The sequence below is a fragment of the Eptesicus fuscus genome, chromosome 1 (genome assembly GCF_027574615.1).
Source record: "Eptesicus fuscus isolate TK198812 chromosome 1, DD_ASM_mEF_20220401, whole genome shotgun sequence".
Taxonomy (NCBI): domain Eukaryota; kingdom Metazoa; phylum Chordata; class Mammalia; order Chiroptera; family Vespertilionidae; genus Eptesicus; species Eptesicus fuscus.
Window position 1 is genome coordinate 48,605,903 of NC_072473.1, and position 16,056 is coordinate 48,621,958.

Sequence of the window (16,056 nt, forward strand, 5' to 3'; positions counted from 1 at the left end):
TAATATGCAAATTGACTGCACCTTCGCTATGCCCAAGCCACACCCAGCAGCCAAAGCCATGCCCACCAGCCAATCAGGGTGAGTATGCAAATTACCCAACAAAGATGGTAGTTAATTTGCATACACTGAGGGAGGGAGGAGTGAAGACTGAAGACAACTTAGAAGGAAGAGGGAGGAAAAACGGAAAGCAAGGTGGCTGCCAGAGAGAAAGCCCGGGCGGGGCGGAGCGGGGCGGGCGGCAGTGGAGCGTGGGTGCAGGCTCAGTGGCCGCAGAGGCGGTGGCAGTGGCAGCGGTAGTGCACGCGGCCACAGTGGCCGATTGCAGGATTCTTCCTGCAAATGGGCTACTAGTATTCACATAGTAGCGATGCAAGAAGGAGAGGAAACTGAGCAAAAATAGAAAACCTGTTTGAAGAAATAATCACAGAAAACTTCCCTGATATTGGGAAGAAAAAATGCACAGAAGCTCAAGAGGCTCACAGTGTCCCAAGCAAGTTGAACCCAAAAAGACCAACACCAAGACACATTAAATTGGCAAACTCCAATGACAAAGTAAGAATCTTAAAGGCTGCTGGAGAGAGACAGAAAGTTACCGACAAGGGATCTCCCATCAGACTATCAACTGATTTCTCAACAGAAACACATCAGGCTGGAAGGGAATGGAAAGAAATAAACAAAGTTATGCAAAGCAAGGGTCTGAATCCAAGAATACTATACCCAGCAAGGCTATCAATCAAAATTGAAGGAAAAATAAGGAGCTTCAAAGACATAAAAAGGCTAAGGGAGTTTATTACTATAAAGCCAACAATGCAAGAAATGCTAAAGGGATTGCTGTAAAAAAAAATAAGAAGGGAAGAAGGAACACAGGCATAAAGAATAAAATTGGTGAAAAACAAGTACCTATCAATAATAACTTCAAATGTAAATGGATTAAATGCCCCAATAAAAAGACATAGGGCAGCTGAATGGATAAGAAAACATGACCCATATATCTGCTGTCTACAGGAGACCCACCTCAGAACAAAGGACTCACACAGACTGATAGTGAAGGGATGGAAAAAAAATTTCAGGAGAATGGAAAGGAAAAAAAGCTGGGGTAGCAATACTTATATTGGACAAAAGAGACCTCAAAGTGAAGGCTATAGCAAGAGATAAGGAAGGCTACTTCATAATACTAAAGGGAACACTTTTTTTTCATTTTTTTGAGGTATTATATGTGTACATATCTTACCATTGCCCCCCCTACCCCACTCACATATATGCCCTCACCCCCCAGAGTTTTGCGTCCATTGGTTATGTTTATATGCATGCATACAAGTCCTTTGGTTGATCTCTTATCTTCCCCACCTCTCCCTAACCTTCCTGCTGTAATTTGACAGACTGTTTGATGCTTTACTGCCTCTATATATATATATCTTTTTGTTCAAGTTTATAATGTTCTTTATTACCCATAAATGAGTGAGATCATGTGGTATTTTTCTATCATTGACTGGCTTATTTTACTCAGCATAATGTTCTCCAATTCCATCCAGGTTGCTGGAAATGGTAAGAATTCCTTCTTTTTTATGGTAGCATAATATTCCATTGTGTAGATGTACCATAGTTTTCTGATCCAGTCATCTGCTTATGGGCACCTAGGCTGTTTCCAGATCTTAGCTATTGTAAATTGTGCTGCTATGAACATAGGGGTGCATATATCCTTTCTTATTGGTGTTCCCAGGTTCTTAGGATATATTCCTAGGAGTGGGATTACTGGGTCAAATGGGAGTTCCATTTTCAGTTTTTTGAGGAAACTCCATACTGTTCTCCACAGTGGCTGCACCAGTCTGCATTCCCACCAGCAGTGCACGAGGGTTCCTTTTTCTCCGCATCCTCGCCAACACTTGTCATTTGTTGATTTGCTGATGATAGCCATTCTGACAGGTGTGAGATGGTACCGCATTGTTGTTTTGATTTGCATCTCTCAGATAATTAGTGATGTTGAGCATGTTTTCATGTGTCTCTTGGCCTTCCTTCTGTCTTCTTTGGAAAAGATTCTATTTAGGTCTGTTTCCCATTTTTTATTGGATCATTTATCTTCCTTTTATTAAGTTGTATAAGCTTCCTGTAGATGTTGGAGATTAAACCTTTATCAGTGATACTATTTGCAAATATGTTCTCCCATGAAGTGGGCTTTCTTGTTGTTTTGTTGATAGTTTCTTTTGCTATAAAAAAGCTTTTTATCTTGATGTAGTCCCATTTGTTTATTTTCTCTTTAGCTTCCATTGCCCTAGGGGCAGTATCGCTGAAGAAGTTCTTTTGTCATATGTCTGAGATTTTGCTTCCTGTGGATTCCTCTAGTATTTTTTTTGGTTTCCCGTCTTATGTTTAAGTCCTGTATCCATTTTGAGTTTATTTTTGTGTATGGCGTAAGTTGGTGATCTAGCTTCATTTTATTGCATGTATCTGTCCAATTTTCCCAACACCATTTATTGAAGAGACTGTCTTTATTCCATTGTATGTTCATGCCTCGTTTGTCAAATATTAATTGAGCATAGTGGTTTGGATCAATATCTGGATTCTCTATTCTGTTCCATTGATCTATATGTCTGTTCTTGTGCCAGTACCAGGCTGTTTTGAGAATAGTGGCTTTGTAATACAGCTTGAAATCTGGTATTAAGATCCCTCCTACTTTATTCTTCTTTCTCAGGATTGCTGTGGCTATTTGGGGTCTTTTTTTTATTCCAGATGAATTTTTGGAGAGTTCTTTCAAGGTCTGTGAAATATGCCGTTGGTATTTTAATGGGGAGTGCATTGAATCTATAGATTGCTTTGGGTAGTATGGACATTTTAAAGATGTTGATTCTACCAATCCATGTACATGGTATGTTCTTCCATCTGTTTACGTCTTCCTCTATCTCTTTTTTCAGTGTCCTGTAGTTTTCCGTGTATAGGTCTTTTACCTCCTTAGTTAAGTTTATTCCTAGGTATCTTAATTTTTTTGGTGTGATGGTAAATGTTATTGCCTTTTTAGTCTCTCTGTCTGTAAGTTCACTATTGGTGTATAGAAAGGCCATAGATTTCTTGGCATTAATTTTGTATCCTGCTACATTGCCGAATTCATTTATTAAGTCTATTAGTTTTTTGACGGAGTCTTTCGGATTTTTTATGTACAATATCATGTCGTCTTCAAATAAAGACAGCTTTACTTGTTCTTTTCCAATTTGGATGCCTTTTATTTCTTCTTCTTGTCTAATTGCAATGGCTAATACTTCCAGTACTATGTCAAACAGGAGTGGTGAGAGTGGGCATCCCTGTCTTGTTCCTGTTCTTAGGGGAAATGGTTTTAGTTTTTGTCCATTGAGTATTATGTTTGCAGTGGGTTTATCATATATAGCTTTTATTATGTTGAGGTATGAGCCTTCTATTCCCACCTTGTTGAGAGTTTTGATCAAGAAAGGGTGTTGGATTTTGTCAAATGCTTTTTCTGCATCTATTGATATGACTATGTGATTTTTATCTCTCAATTTGTTTATGTGGTGTATCAAGTTTATTGATTTGCGGATATTGTACCATCCTTGCATTCCTGGAATAAATCCTACTTGGTCATGGTGTATGATCTTTCTGATGTACTGCTGGAGCTGATTTACTAGAATTTTGTTGAGGATTTTGGCATCTATGTTCATGAGGGATATTGTTCTGTAATTCTCTTTCATTGTGTTGTCTTTATCTGGTTTTGGTATTAGGGTGATGCTGGCTTCATAGAAGGAGCTTGGAAGTGTTCCTTCTTCTTGAATTTTTTGGAATAGTCTGAGGAGGATAGGTTTTAGTTCTTCCTTGAATGTTTGGTAAAACTCTCCTGTGAAGACGTCAGGCCCCGGGCTTTTGTTTGCTGGAAGCTTTTTGATGACTGCTTCTATTTCGTCCATAGTTACTGGCCTATTGAGCTGTTTAGATTCTTCCTGATTGATTTTTGGAAGGTTATTTTTTTTCTAGGAATATATCCATTTCCTCCAGGTTGTCCAATTTGTTGGAATAGAGTTGTTTGTAGTATTTTGTAACAATTCTTTGTGTATCAGCGGGGTCTTTTGTTATTTCACCCCTTTCATTTCTGATTTTGTTTATTTGGGTCCTCTCTCTTTGCTTCTTGGTGAGCCTGGCTAGAGGTCCATCAATCTTGTTTATCCTTTTAAAGAACCAGCTCTTGGTTTTGTTGATCTCTTGTATTGTTTCTTTGGTCTCTATGTCAATTATCTCTGCTCTGATCTTTGTTATTTCCTTCCTTCTGGTTACACTGAGTTTTCTTGCTGCTCTTTTTGTAGCTCTTTGAGTTGTAGGGTTAGGTAATTTATTACCATTGTTTCTTGTTTTTGCAATAGGCTTGTAGAGCTATGAACTTCCCTCTCAAGACTGCTTTCGCTGTGTCCCATAGATTTTGGATTGTTGTGTTTTCATTGTCATTTGTTGCCATGATGTTTTTTATTTCTTCCTTGTTCTCTCTGATGACCCAGTCCTTGTTTAATAGCATGCTTTTTAGTCTCCATGTGTTTGATTTCTTTGGATTGTATTTATTGTAGTTGATTTCCAGTTTTATGCCACTGTGATCTGAGAAGATGCTTGATATAATTTCTATCTTCTTGAATTTGAAGAGACTTTGCCTGTGACCCAGCATATGGTCTATCTTTGAAAATGACCCATGTGCACTTGAGAAGAATGTATATGCTGTGGCTTTGGGATGAAATGTTCTGAAGATGTCAATTAATTCCATCTGGTCTAGTGAGTCATTTAGGATTGATGTTTCTTTGCTGATTTTTTGTTTAGAGGATTTGTCCAATGGTGATAGTGGGCTATTAAAGTCTCCTACTATGATAGTATTGCTATTAATCTCTCCCTTGATATCCTCCAGGAGTTTTTTTATGTATTTGGGTGCTCTTATATTGGGTGCGTATATGTTTACCAGAATTATTTCTTCTTGTTGGATTTCTCCCTTTAGTATTATGAAGTGACCTTCCTTATCTCTTGTTATGGCATTTACTTTGAGGTCTATTTTTTCAGATATAAGTATTGCCACCCCAGCTTTTTTTTCATTTCCATTTGCCTGAAAGATATTTCTCCATCCCTTCACTTTCAATCTGTGTGAGACTCTTGTTCTGAGGTGGGTCTCTTATAGACAGCATATACATGGGTCATGTTTTTTTATCCATTCAGCCACTCGATGTCTTTTGATTGGAGCATTTAGTCTGTTTATATTTAAAGTTATTACTGAAAGGTATTTGTTTGTAGTCGTATCTATTTTTGTGTCTGTATTCCTTCTTACCTGTTTATTTCTTCTTTTTACAGTATTCCCTTTAGCATTTCTTACATTGCTGGTTTGGTGGTGATAAACTCCCTGAGCCTTTTTTTGTCTGCAAAGATCCTGATTTCCCCTTCAATTTTGATTGATAGTCTTGCTGGATAGAGTAGTTTTGCATTCAGTCCTTTGCTTTGAAACACTTTGTCTACCTCCTTCCATTCACTTCTAGCTTGTTGTGTTTCTGTTGAGTAATCATTTGACAATCTGATGGGTGTTCCTTTGTAGGTAACTCTCTGTCTCTCTCTTGCCACCTTTAAGATTCTCTCTTTAAAATTTATATTTGCCATTGAAATTATGACATATCTTGGTGTGGGTCTTTTGGGGTTGATCCTGCTTGGGACTCTCTGTACTTGCGTAACTTTTATCTTTCCCATATCCGGGAAGTTTTCTGTCATTATTTCTTCAAATAGATTTTCTAATCCCTGCTGCTCTTCTTGTCCTTCTGGCAGCCCTATTATACGCATGTTACTTCCTTTCATGTTGTCCCGAAGCTCCCTTAGGCTTTCCTCCTGCTTTTTAATTCTTTTCTCCAATTGCTGTTCAGATTGAGCTTGTTTCTGTACCTGATCTTCTAACTCACTAATTCGGTCCTCTGCTTCTTGTAGTCTACTGTTGAAACTTTCCATGTTGTTTTTGATTGTAGCTATATCACTTTTCATTTCTTCCTGATTCTTGCATAAGTTGTTTATTTTCTCATCCATCCGATGTATAAATTCCATGAGCATTATTCTGAACTCCTTTTCGGTCATGTTGCAAGCTTCAGTTTCACTAATTTCCTTTCTTGGCGACTCCACATTTTCTTTCCTCTGTGAGTTTTTTCGTTTCCCCATTCTGGCTATCACCAGAAAGCTCAAGCTTTCGTTTGCGTGGACCTGGGCCGTGTGCTGTGAGGACTTCGCTCCACCCGAGTTTCACTGAAGTTCTCTGATACTAGGACGTGTGGCTTCCTTTGGTTGGTGGGAACCAGACTTGCCCAGGGTCGGTGTCCCCAGTGTTCTGTGGTGTCTCGTGTGCACACTTAGAATCAGGGGCCCTGTCTGCACCACACTCTTGGTATGTGCCGAAAATGAGATTCTTAGCATGTGCCAGGAGTCAGAGTTTCCCTCTGTCTGCACCAAGAATCGAGTGTCAGAATCTCTGTTGCCTTGTGCGGTTTCTCGTTGAGAATCAGGGTCTCTCTGTGTGCATGCACCAACAATTGGGGTCACTGGCTCTTAGTGTGAATGTGCTGTGAGTTAGGGATCCCAGGCAGCTGTGTCCGGCATGCCAAATACCCTGAAGTGGAGCTGCGTCCTGTGTGTGCTCTCTCTAATGAGCCAATCCAGCTAGGGCTTCTCACACTCTCAAATTCTTGAAGGTGAGTTGCCTCCGTGCACTCTCCCAGATTCCCCGAAGCGGGGTGGAGTCCGTCCTGAGTGCCAAATTCCCCAAAGGGGAGCCCCTCTGTGCGCACTCTAAGATTCCCCGAAGGGGAGCTGTGACCCGCAAGCCAAATTCCCCCAAATTCTCCAAAGGGGAACCCTCTGTGCGCACTGTCAGATTTCTCCGAATGGGAGCTGCTTCTGTCCCTCAGGCCAAATTCCCTAGGGCCTCCCTGCGCAAAGCTCTGCAGCTTGGGCGAGGGGCGGGTCTATCAGTTACTATGGCACTATCCGGGCCTGCGGGGAGGGGGATAGGCTCTTTGACTCACGGAAATCTGCCAGGAAGTCTGGATTCTTGTTGTTTGTTGGTCTGAAGCTGTGATAGCAGTTCTCTGTCCCCAGTGGCTGCAGGGTCCTGGTTTGTGTCAGAAGCCAGTATCCAAGACTCAGGCAGCTCTGTTTCTCAAGATGGCATGGTCTCCGAGTCCGCACCAGCCGCCGAGAAGTGTCCGCTTTGTGCCCGGGGTTCCGCAGTCTAGGACTGCCCAGTTAGGCAGCTCCTTGGAAGACCTGCAGAATCTAGCTCACACACACACACACACACACACACACACGTCTACACTCTCCTCTATGGGTTCCTCACTCACACACTCTCTCTCCCTACCTTCCTGCAGGTCGCCATCTTTCCTCTCCTAAAGGGAACACTTCAACAAGAAGATATAACTCTGGTAAACATGTATGCACCCAATACAGGAGCACTAAAATACATAAAATAAATTTTCTGGAAGATAGCAAGGGAGAGATTGACAGCAATACAGTCATAATAGGCTACTTTAATACCTCACTAACACCACTGGACAACTCCTCTAAACAAAAAATCAGCAAAGAAACATCAATCCTAATTGACTCACTAGATTAGGTAGAATTAATTGACATCTTCATAACATTTCAGCCCAAAGTCACAGAATATACTTTCTTTTCAAGTGCACACAGGTCATTTTCAAAGATAGACCACATATTGGGGCACAAGCAAAGTCTCTTCAAATTCAAGAAGATAGAAATCATATCAAGCATCTTCTCAGATCACTATGGCATACAATTAGAAATTAACTACAATAAAAACAATGAAAAAAATAAAACACCTGGAGGCTAAATAACATGCTACTAAAGAATGTTTGGGTTATGAAAAAGAGATAGCCACAGCAATTCTGAGAAAGAAGAACAAAGTTGGAGGGATCACAATCCCAGACATAAAGCCACGGTTCTCAAAACTGCCTGGTATATGCACAAGGACAGACATATAGAACAATGGAACAGAACAGAGAACTGAGAAATCAACCCAAGCCATTATGTTCAATTAATATTTGACAAAGGAGGCAAGATATACAATGGAATCAAGACAGTCTCTTCCTTAAATGGTCCTGAGGAATTTGGTCAGATACATACAAAAAAATGAAACTAGTTCACCAACTTACACCATACACAAAAATAAACTCAAAATGGCTAGAGGACTTAAACGTAAGATGAGAAAACTTAAAAATCCTACAAGATTCCATAGGCAGCAAAATATATCAGACATATGCCATAGCAATATCTTTACTGACACAGCTCCTAGGGCAATGGAGACTAAGGAAAAAATAAACAAATGGGATTATATCAAAATAAAAATCTTCTGCACAGCAAAAGAAACCATCAACAAAACAACAAGAAAGACCACTGCATTGGGGAACATATTTGCCAATGTTATATTTTATCTCCAGAATTTTTAGGGAACTCCTACATCTTAACAAAAGGAAGATAAATTTTCCAATCAAAAAATGGGCAAAGGACATATATACACTTTTCAAAAGAGTACATACAACAAACGAAAAGTGCTGGCAAGGATGTGGAGAAAAAGGAACCCTCGTGCACTCCTGGTGGGAATGCAGACTAGTGCAGCCGCTGTGGAATACAGTATGGAGTTTCCTCAAAAAAATTAAAAATGGGACTCCCATTCAACCCATTAATCCCACTTCTAGGTATATATTCCAAGAAATCAGAAACACCATTTAGAAAGGACATATGCATCCCTATGTTCATAGCAGCACAATTTACAATAGCTAAGATTTGGAAACAGCCTAAGTGCTCATCAGTACATGAGTGGATTAAGAAACTGTTACATCTACACAGTGGAATACTACACTGCTATAAAAAGGAAGGAACTTTTACCATTTGCAACAGCTTGAATGGACGTGGGGAGCATTATGCTAAGCGAAACAAGCCAGTCAGGGAAAGGTAAATATCACATGATCTCACTCATTTGTGGAATATAATTGACAACATAAACTGATGAATAAAAATAGATCCAGTGACAGAGAAGCATCAAATAGAACGTCAAACTTCAGAGGGAAGGCAGGGGAGGGTGTGGGTGAGGGTTAAGAAATCAACCAAAGGACTTGTATGCATGCATATAAGCATAACCAATAGACACAGACACTAGGGGGTGAGGGCATGTGCTGGGGGTGGGGGTGGCTGGGGAGATGTTTATGGGGGAAAAAGGAGACATATGTAATACTATATGTAATACTTTAAACAAATAATTTTTTAAAAAAGAAGAAATGAAAGGCATGCAAATGGGAAAGGATTATATAAAACTGTCATTATTTGCAGATGACATGATATTGTATATAGAAAACCCTAAAGACTCCATCAGAAACTACTAGATCTAATAAATGAATTTGGCAAAATTACAGAGTACAAAACCAACATCCAGATATTGGTGGCATTTTTATACACCAATAATTAACTATCAGAAAGAGAAACTAAGAAAACAATCCCATTTACTATTGAGAAAACAACCACAACAACAAAAATAGGTACCTAGTGATAATCTGAATTGTAAACTGAGGTTTTTACCCAGGGTTATGTCTCACAACACCAAAGAATGGGGTCTGTATACCAGAATATTTAAGCAAAAGTGTAGTAAATTTATTACAAGCATATTCAGACTCCCGGATGGGGAGGGAGCCCAAATAATGGGCTTTTAGTGAAGCTAGTCTGTTTAGTGGTATATATGTGCTACAAGCCTGCTCTATATCTACCTGTGTTGCCACCTGATTGATTCCCTCATTGTTCTTATCCAGCAATGTACCTGAACTTTCTCTGTTCCTTTGTGTCAGTTCACCTTTTTGTTGCAAGCCCTCCCTTGGTTTCACATGCCTTCCATTCTAAGTCCAAAATAATTCTATAATATCATCATGGTTGGTTTCTGTGACTAGGCTTGCTCAAACTGCCATGTCTTCACCCTGTCTATGTTCCACCTGCTCTTGTTTCCCACTGGATCCCTGCCCTGTCTGCCTGTGTTTCAAGCTAACTTCTCTCACTAGTAAATTTAACCAAGGAGATAAAAGATCTATACTCAGAGAACTACATGACATTGAAAAAAGAAATTAAGGAAGATGCAAATAAGTGATAGTATAGTGATATTCATGGGTTTGAAGAATTAACATAATTAAGGTGTCGATATAAAGACCTGAGTAGCTACAACAATCAATCTTGAGAAAGAACAAAGTTGGAAGCAAATAAGTGGAAACATCAGAAAAATGTTCATGGATTTGAAGAATTAACATCTTTAAAGTGGCCATAAAAAGATGCTGAGTAGCTGCAACAGTCAATCTTGAGAAAAAAGAAAATTGCTGAAGGCATCAATACTGGATATCAAAATATACTACAAGACCATTGTAATCAAAACAGACTGGTACTAGCATAAGAAAAGGCATATAGTTCAATGGAACACCACGGAAAGCCCAGGAAACAACCCACACCTCTATGGTCAATTAATATTTGACAAAAGAGGCAAGAGCAACAATGGAGTAAAGACAGTGTCTTTGAGAAATGATGTTGGGGCAATTGGAAAGGCACATGCAAAAAATGAAACTAGTCTACCAACTTATACCATACACAAAAATAAACTCAAAATGGATAAAAGATTTGTGTGTAAGTTGCAAAACCACATAAAGCTGGGAAGAAAACATAGGCAGTGAAATCTCAATTATCTCTCACAATAATGTTTTTATAGATATGACTCTGAGGGAAAGGGAATCTCAGAAAGATATACAAATCAGACTGCATCAAGCTAGAAAGTTCTACACAGCAAAAGAAATCATCAACGAAGTAACAAGAGAACCCACTGTATGGGAGAACATATTCACCAATGATGCATCCAATAAGGGTTTAATTTCCAAAATTTATAAAGAACTTGTACAACTCAACCCCAGGAAGAAAAGCAATCCACTTTAAAAAAACAACAACACAGAAGACCTGAATAGACACTTCTTCAAAGAGAACATACAGATGGCCAATAGACATATTAAAGATACTCAAGGTCATTAATCTGACTGATACAAATTAAAACTACAGTGAGATATCACTTCACACCTGACAGAATGGCTACTATCAATAAGTCAACAAACAACAAGTACTGGAAAGGATGTGGAGAAAAGGGAACCCCTGTGCACTTTTTGTGGGAATGCAGACTGGTGTAGACACTGTGGAAAACAGTATGGAGTTTGCTCAAATATTAAAATGGAAATGGATTTGACCTAGGGATCCCACTTCTGGGATATATCCTAAGAAATCCAAAACACCAATTGGAAAGAATATCCGTATCCCTATGTTTATAGCAGCATTATTTACAATAGCCAAGATCTGAAAGTAGCCCAAGATAAGTGGACTAAAGAGCTATGTACTTTTTAAAAATGTAATACTATGTTGCTATAAAAAAAAAAGAACTCTTACCTTTTGCAACAGCATGGATGGGCCTGGAGAGTATTACACTAAGTGAATAAGCCAGTTAGAGAAAGAAAAATATCATATGATCTCAATCATATGTGCAAACAAATTAATTAAATGTACTGACAAACAAAATGTAACTGGAAGCATGAATACATGGAATAGACTGGCCAGTGCCTGAGGGGATAGGGCTGGTGGTGATTGGATAAAGTAGTTGAAGGATATTAGGATACAGGCTAAGTCTCTACAAATTTAAGAAGATAGAAATTATATAAAGCATCTTCTCAGATCACAATGGCAAAAAATTAGAAATCAACTACAATAAAGACAATCAAAAACATTCAAATACATGGAAGCCAAATAGCATGCTACTAAACAATGAATGAGTTACCGAAGAGATCAAAGGAGTAATTTTAAAAATCCTGGAAACAAATGACAATGAAAACACAAAAATCCTAAATCTATGCAACACAGTGAAAGCAATACTGAGAGGGAAGTTCATAGCACTATAGTGTTACCTTGAAAAACTTGTAATAACTTATCTAACCCAACAACTTAAAGACTTATAAAAAGAACAACAAGAAAATCCCACAGTAAGTAGAAGGAAGAAAATAAAGATCAGACTGGAAATAAATGACATAGAGACAAAAAAAATACAAAAGATCAATAAAACTGAGTGCTGGCTCTTTGAAAGGATAAGCACGATTGATAAACCTCTAGCCAGACTCACTAAGAAACAGAGAGGACCCAAATAAACAAAATCAGAAATGAAAGTGGTGAATTAACAACTGACCCCACAGAAATGCAAAGGATCATTTAAAAAAAATACTATGAACAATGCTATTCCAAAAAAACTGGACAGCCTAAATGAAATAGACATATTCCTAGAAAAATTCAAGCTTCCAAAACTCAATCAGGAAGAATCAGAAAACCTGAATAGGCCAATAACTAGTGACGAAATTGAAGCAATAATCAAAAAATTTCCAGCAAACAAAAGCCCTGGTCCTGATGGCTTGACAGGGGAGTTTTACCAAACATTTAAAGAACTAACACCTATCCTACTCAAACTATTCCAAAAAATTAAAGAGGAAGGCACACTTCCAAGCTCTTTCTATGAAGCCAGAATTATGCTAATCCCAAAGAAAGAAAATACAGGATAATATCCCTGTTGAACACAGAAGCTAAACTCCTCAACAAAATATTAGCAAATCGCATCCTGTAATACATTAACAAGATCATATAACATGACCAAGTGGGATTTATGCCAGGGATGCAAGGTGGGTACAATATCCTCAAATCAATAAATGTGATACAACACATTAACAGATTGCAAGACAAAAATCACATGATCATATTAATTGATGCAGAAAAACCATTTTACAAAATCCAACAACCTCTCTTGATAAAAACTGTCAGCAAAGTGGGAATAGAGGGATCTTACCTCAACACAATAAAAGCCTTATATGAAAAACCTATAGCCAACATCATACTCAATGGGCAAAAAAATAAAACCAATTTCCCCAAGAACAGGAACAAGACAGGGATGCCCATTCTTACCACTCCTGTTCAACATAGTACTGGAATTACTAGCCATAGTGATCAGACAAGAAGAAAAAATAAAAGGCATCCAAATTGGAAGAGTAAAACTGTCATTATTCGCAGATGACATGATATTGTACATAGAAAACCCTAATGACTCCATTAAAAAACTACTAGATTTAATAAATGCATTCAGAAATGTAGCAGGATACAAAATGAACACCCAGAAATCTATGGCATTTTTATACAACAATAATAACTCACTGAAAGAGAAACTAAAAATCAATCCCATTTACCATTGCAACAGAAGAATTACCTGGGAATAAACTTAACTAAGTATGAAAAAATCCTGTACTCAGAAAACTACAGGATGTTGAAAAAAGAGATAGAGGGAGATATAAACAAGTGGAAGAATATACCATGTTCATGGATTGGTAGAATCAACATCATTAAAATGTCCATACTGCCCAAAGCAATCTATAGATTCAATGTGATCCCTATTAAAATACCAATGGCAACCTTAGTTGGTTTGGCTCAGTGGATAGAGTGTTTGCCTGTTGACCAAAGAATCCCAGGTTGGATTCTGGTCAAAGGCACGTACCTAGTTGCAGGCTCCTCCTTTGTCAATTAATATTTGACAAAGGAGGTAAGAGCATACAATGGAATCAAAACAGTCTCTTCAAGAAATGGTGTTGGGAAAATTGGGCAGATACATGCAAAACAATGAAACTAGACCACCAACATACACCATACATAAAAATAAACTCAAAATTGATAAAAGACTTAAATGTAAAGTGGTAAACCATAAAATTCTTAGAAGAATCTACAGGCAGCAAAATATCAGACATATCTCATAACAATATGTTTACTGATACATCTCCTAGGATAATGGAAACTAAAGAGAAAATAAACAGACACACAGAAAGTGGTGTTGGAGTAGGCAGATGTGTCCTAAGATTTGTCCTGGAGCAGATAGAATGAGCAACTAAATTAAATAGCATCCACCCCAAACTGGCAAAGTAGACACAGCTGGTGAGACAATTTGCAGCTGGGAAGGGCAGAGGATGCCTGAAGAATGGCAAAATCAGAGATCTGGGCTGGAGAGAACTGTGAGACCTCCAAGCCCAGAGAGTCAGAAGGAAACCACACAGCACTGAGGCCCTATCCCTTGGGACAGGCGTAACATCTGACTGTGAAAAGGAGGTTCACAGGACTGCTGGCAGCAGGGTATTCTAGATCTGGGTCCACATCCAAGAGAGACTGAGCCCAGAGGGGGCAGCCGTGCCATGCCAGGGGCAGAAGGGTTCGCAGTGGCACAGCACTTTCCCCTCTTTTTGGGCTTTGCTTTTATATGCTAAACCTAGTTCATAGGACCTTTCAAATACAAACACTCACCTGTGGCTGAAGTGCAGGAGGAGGTGCGGACTTGTGGAGTCTGGGAAGAAGCTGGGGAGAGTAGAGGTTTGGGGAGAGGTGGCCACAAATCTGGTGCTGAGTCATACCTGATGTGCCGGACATAGGCAGCCATTTTCTACTGAAATCATAGCCCCTCTCCCTGCAGTCTCCAGATAACGAATACAGCCACACCCAGACTACAGCCTGAGTGGTACAAAGGATACAAAGAAAAACTGGCCTGAATAGAGGCCGGTTGGTCCCAGCAACAGGAAACTGAGAAGTGGCAGACAATACAGAAGAGTGGGATTTTAAACCAGCCCTCATGGGGAATTAAAACTTGGCAGAAAGGAATGACACTTTACTTTTTTATTTTTATTTTATTTTTATTATTATTTTGTTATCTCTTTTTTTCTGTTTTCTTTATTTTCCTTTTTTATTTTTATTTATTTTCTATTTCTTTTCACACTATTTTTCATCATTCTATTTTTTTAATTTTATCCTAATTATAATTAACTTTTTATTATTTTTTTCTTCTCTTTCTCTTTCTTCTTATCCACTCATCCTCTTTCTACTTACTCTATACTGAACTGAGGATCTCCTTAACCTTACTTTCTGTATATAAGCTCGGCCTCTATAGATTCTGCCCCCACCCTCTTTAATGGGGATTTGGTGTTTGTATGTTTTGGTTTTTTGTTTGTTCTCTGGTATTTTCTCCATATATATCTAATCTAATAATAGACAAATATGCAAATTGACCGCACCTTCGCTACACCCAAGCCACGCCCACCAGCCAATCAGGACGAGTATGCAAATTACCCCAACAAAGATGGCGGCTAATTTGCATATCAAGACAGCGGCCAAAGAAGCCAAGAGCTGCAGAAGGGAGTAAAGCTTCCAAGAAACAAGCAAGCCAAGGGGGGGGAGGAGAAGGGCGGGGCGGAGGCGGGGCCAGGGGCGAAGGGAAACGTGGGCGGGCTGGAGGAGAAGGTGAGCCGGGTGACAAGGGCGGGGCGGAGGCGGAGGCGGGGCCGAAGGGAAACGCGGGTGGGCTGGAGGAGAAGGCGGAGGCGGGGCCGAAGGGAAACGCGCGCGGACTGGAGGAGAAGGCGGGGCGGGTGACAAGGGCGGGGCGGAGGCGGAGGCGGGGCCGAAGGGAAACGCGTGCGGGCTGGAGGAGAAGGTGAGCCGGGTGACAAGGGTGGGGCAGAGGTGGGGCTGAAGGGAAACTCGTGCGGGCTGGAGGAGAAGGTGAGCCGGGTGACAAGGGCGGGGCAGAGGCGGGGCCGGGGGAGAAGGGAAACGCGGGCGGGCTGGAGGAGAAGGTGAGGCAGATGACAAGGGAGGAATGGAGGCAGAGTAGAGTGCAGCAGGAAATCCTATTGCAGGATTTTTCCTGCAACGGGAAAGCTAGTATATATATATATATATATATATATATATATATATATATATATATATACATTTTTTTTTCCATTTCCTTCCTTTCTCTTTTTCTTTTCTCTCATACCATTTTTTCTCTCTTTGATATAATTTGTGCTCCCTTTTCTCTCCCTTAATTCTCTTTGCTCTGGTGGTCACTTATATTGGGTTATGGGTGTTATGAGTACATTTGTGTTTTGTTCCCTTTGTGTCATGTCTTGTTGAGTTGCATTTTGTCCT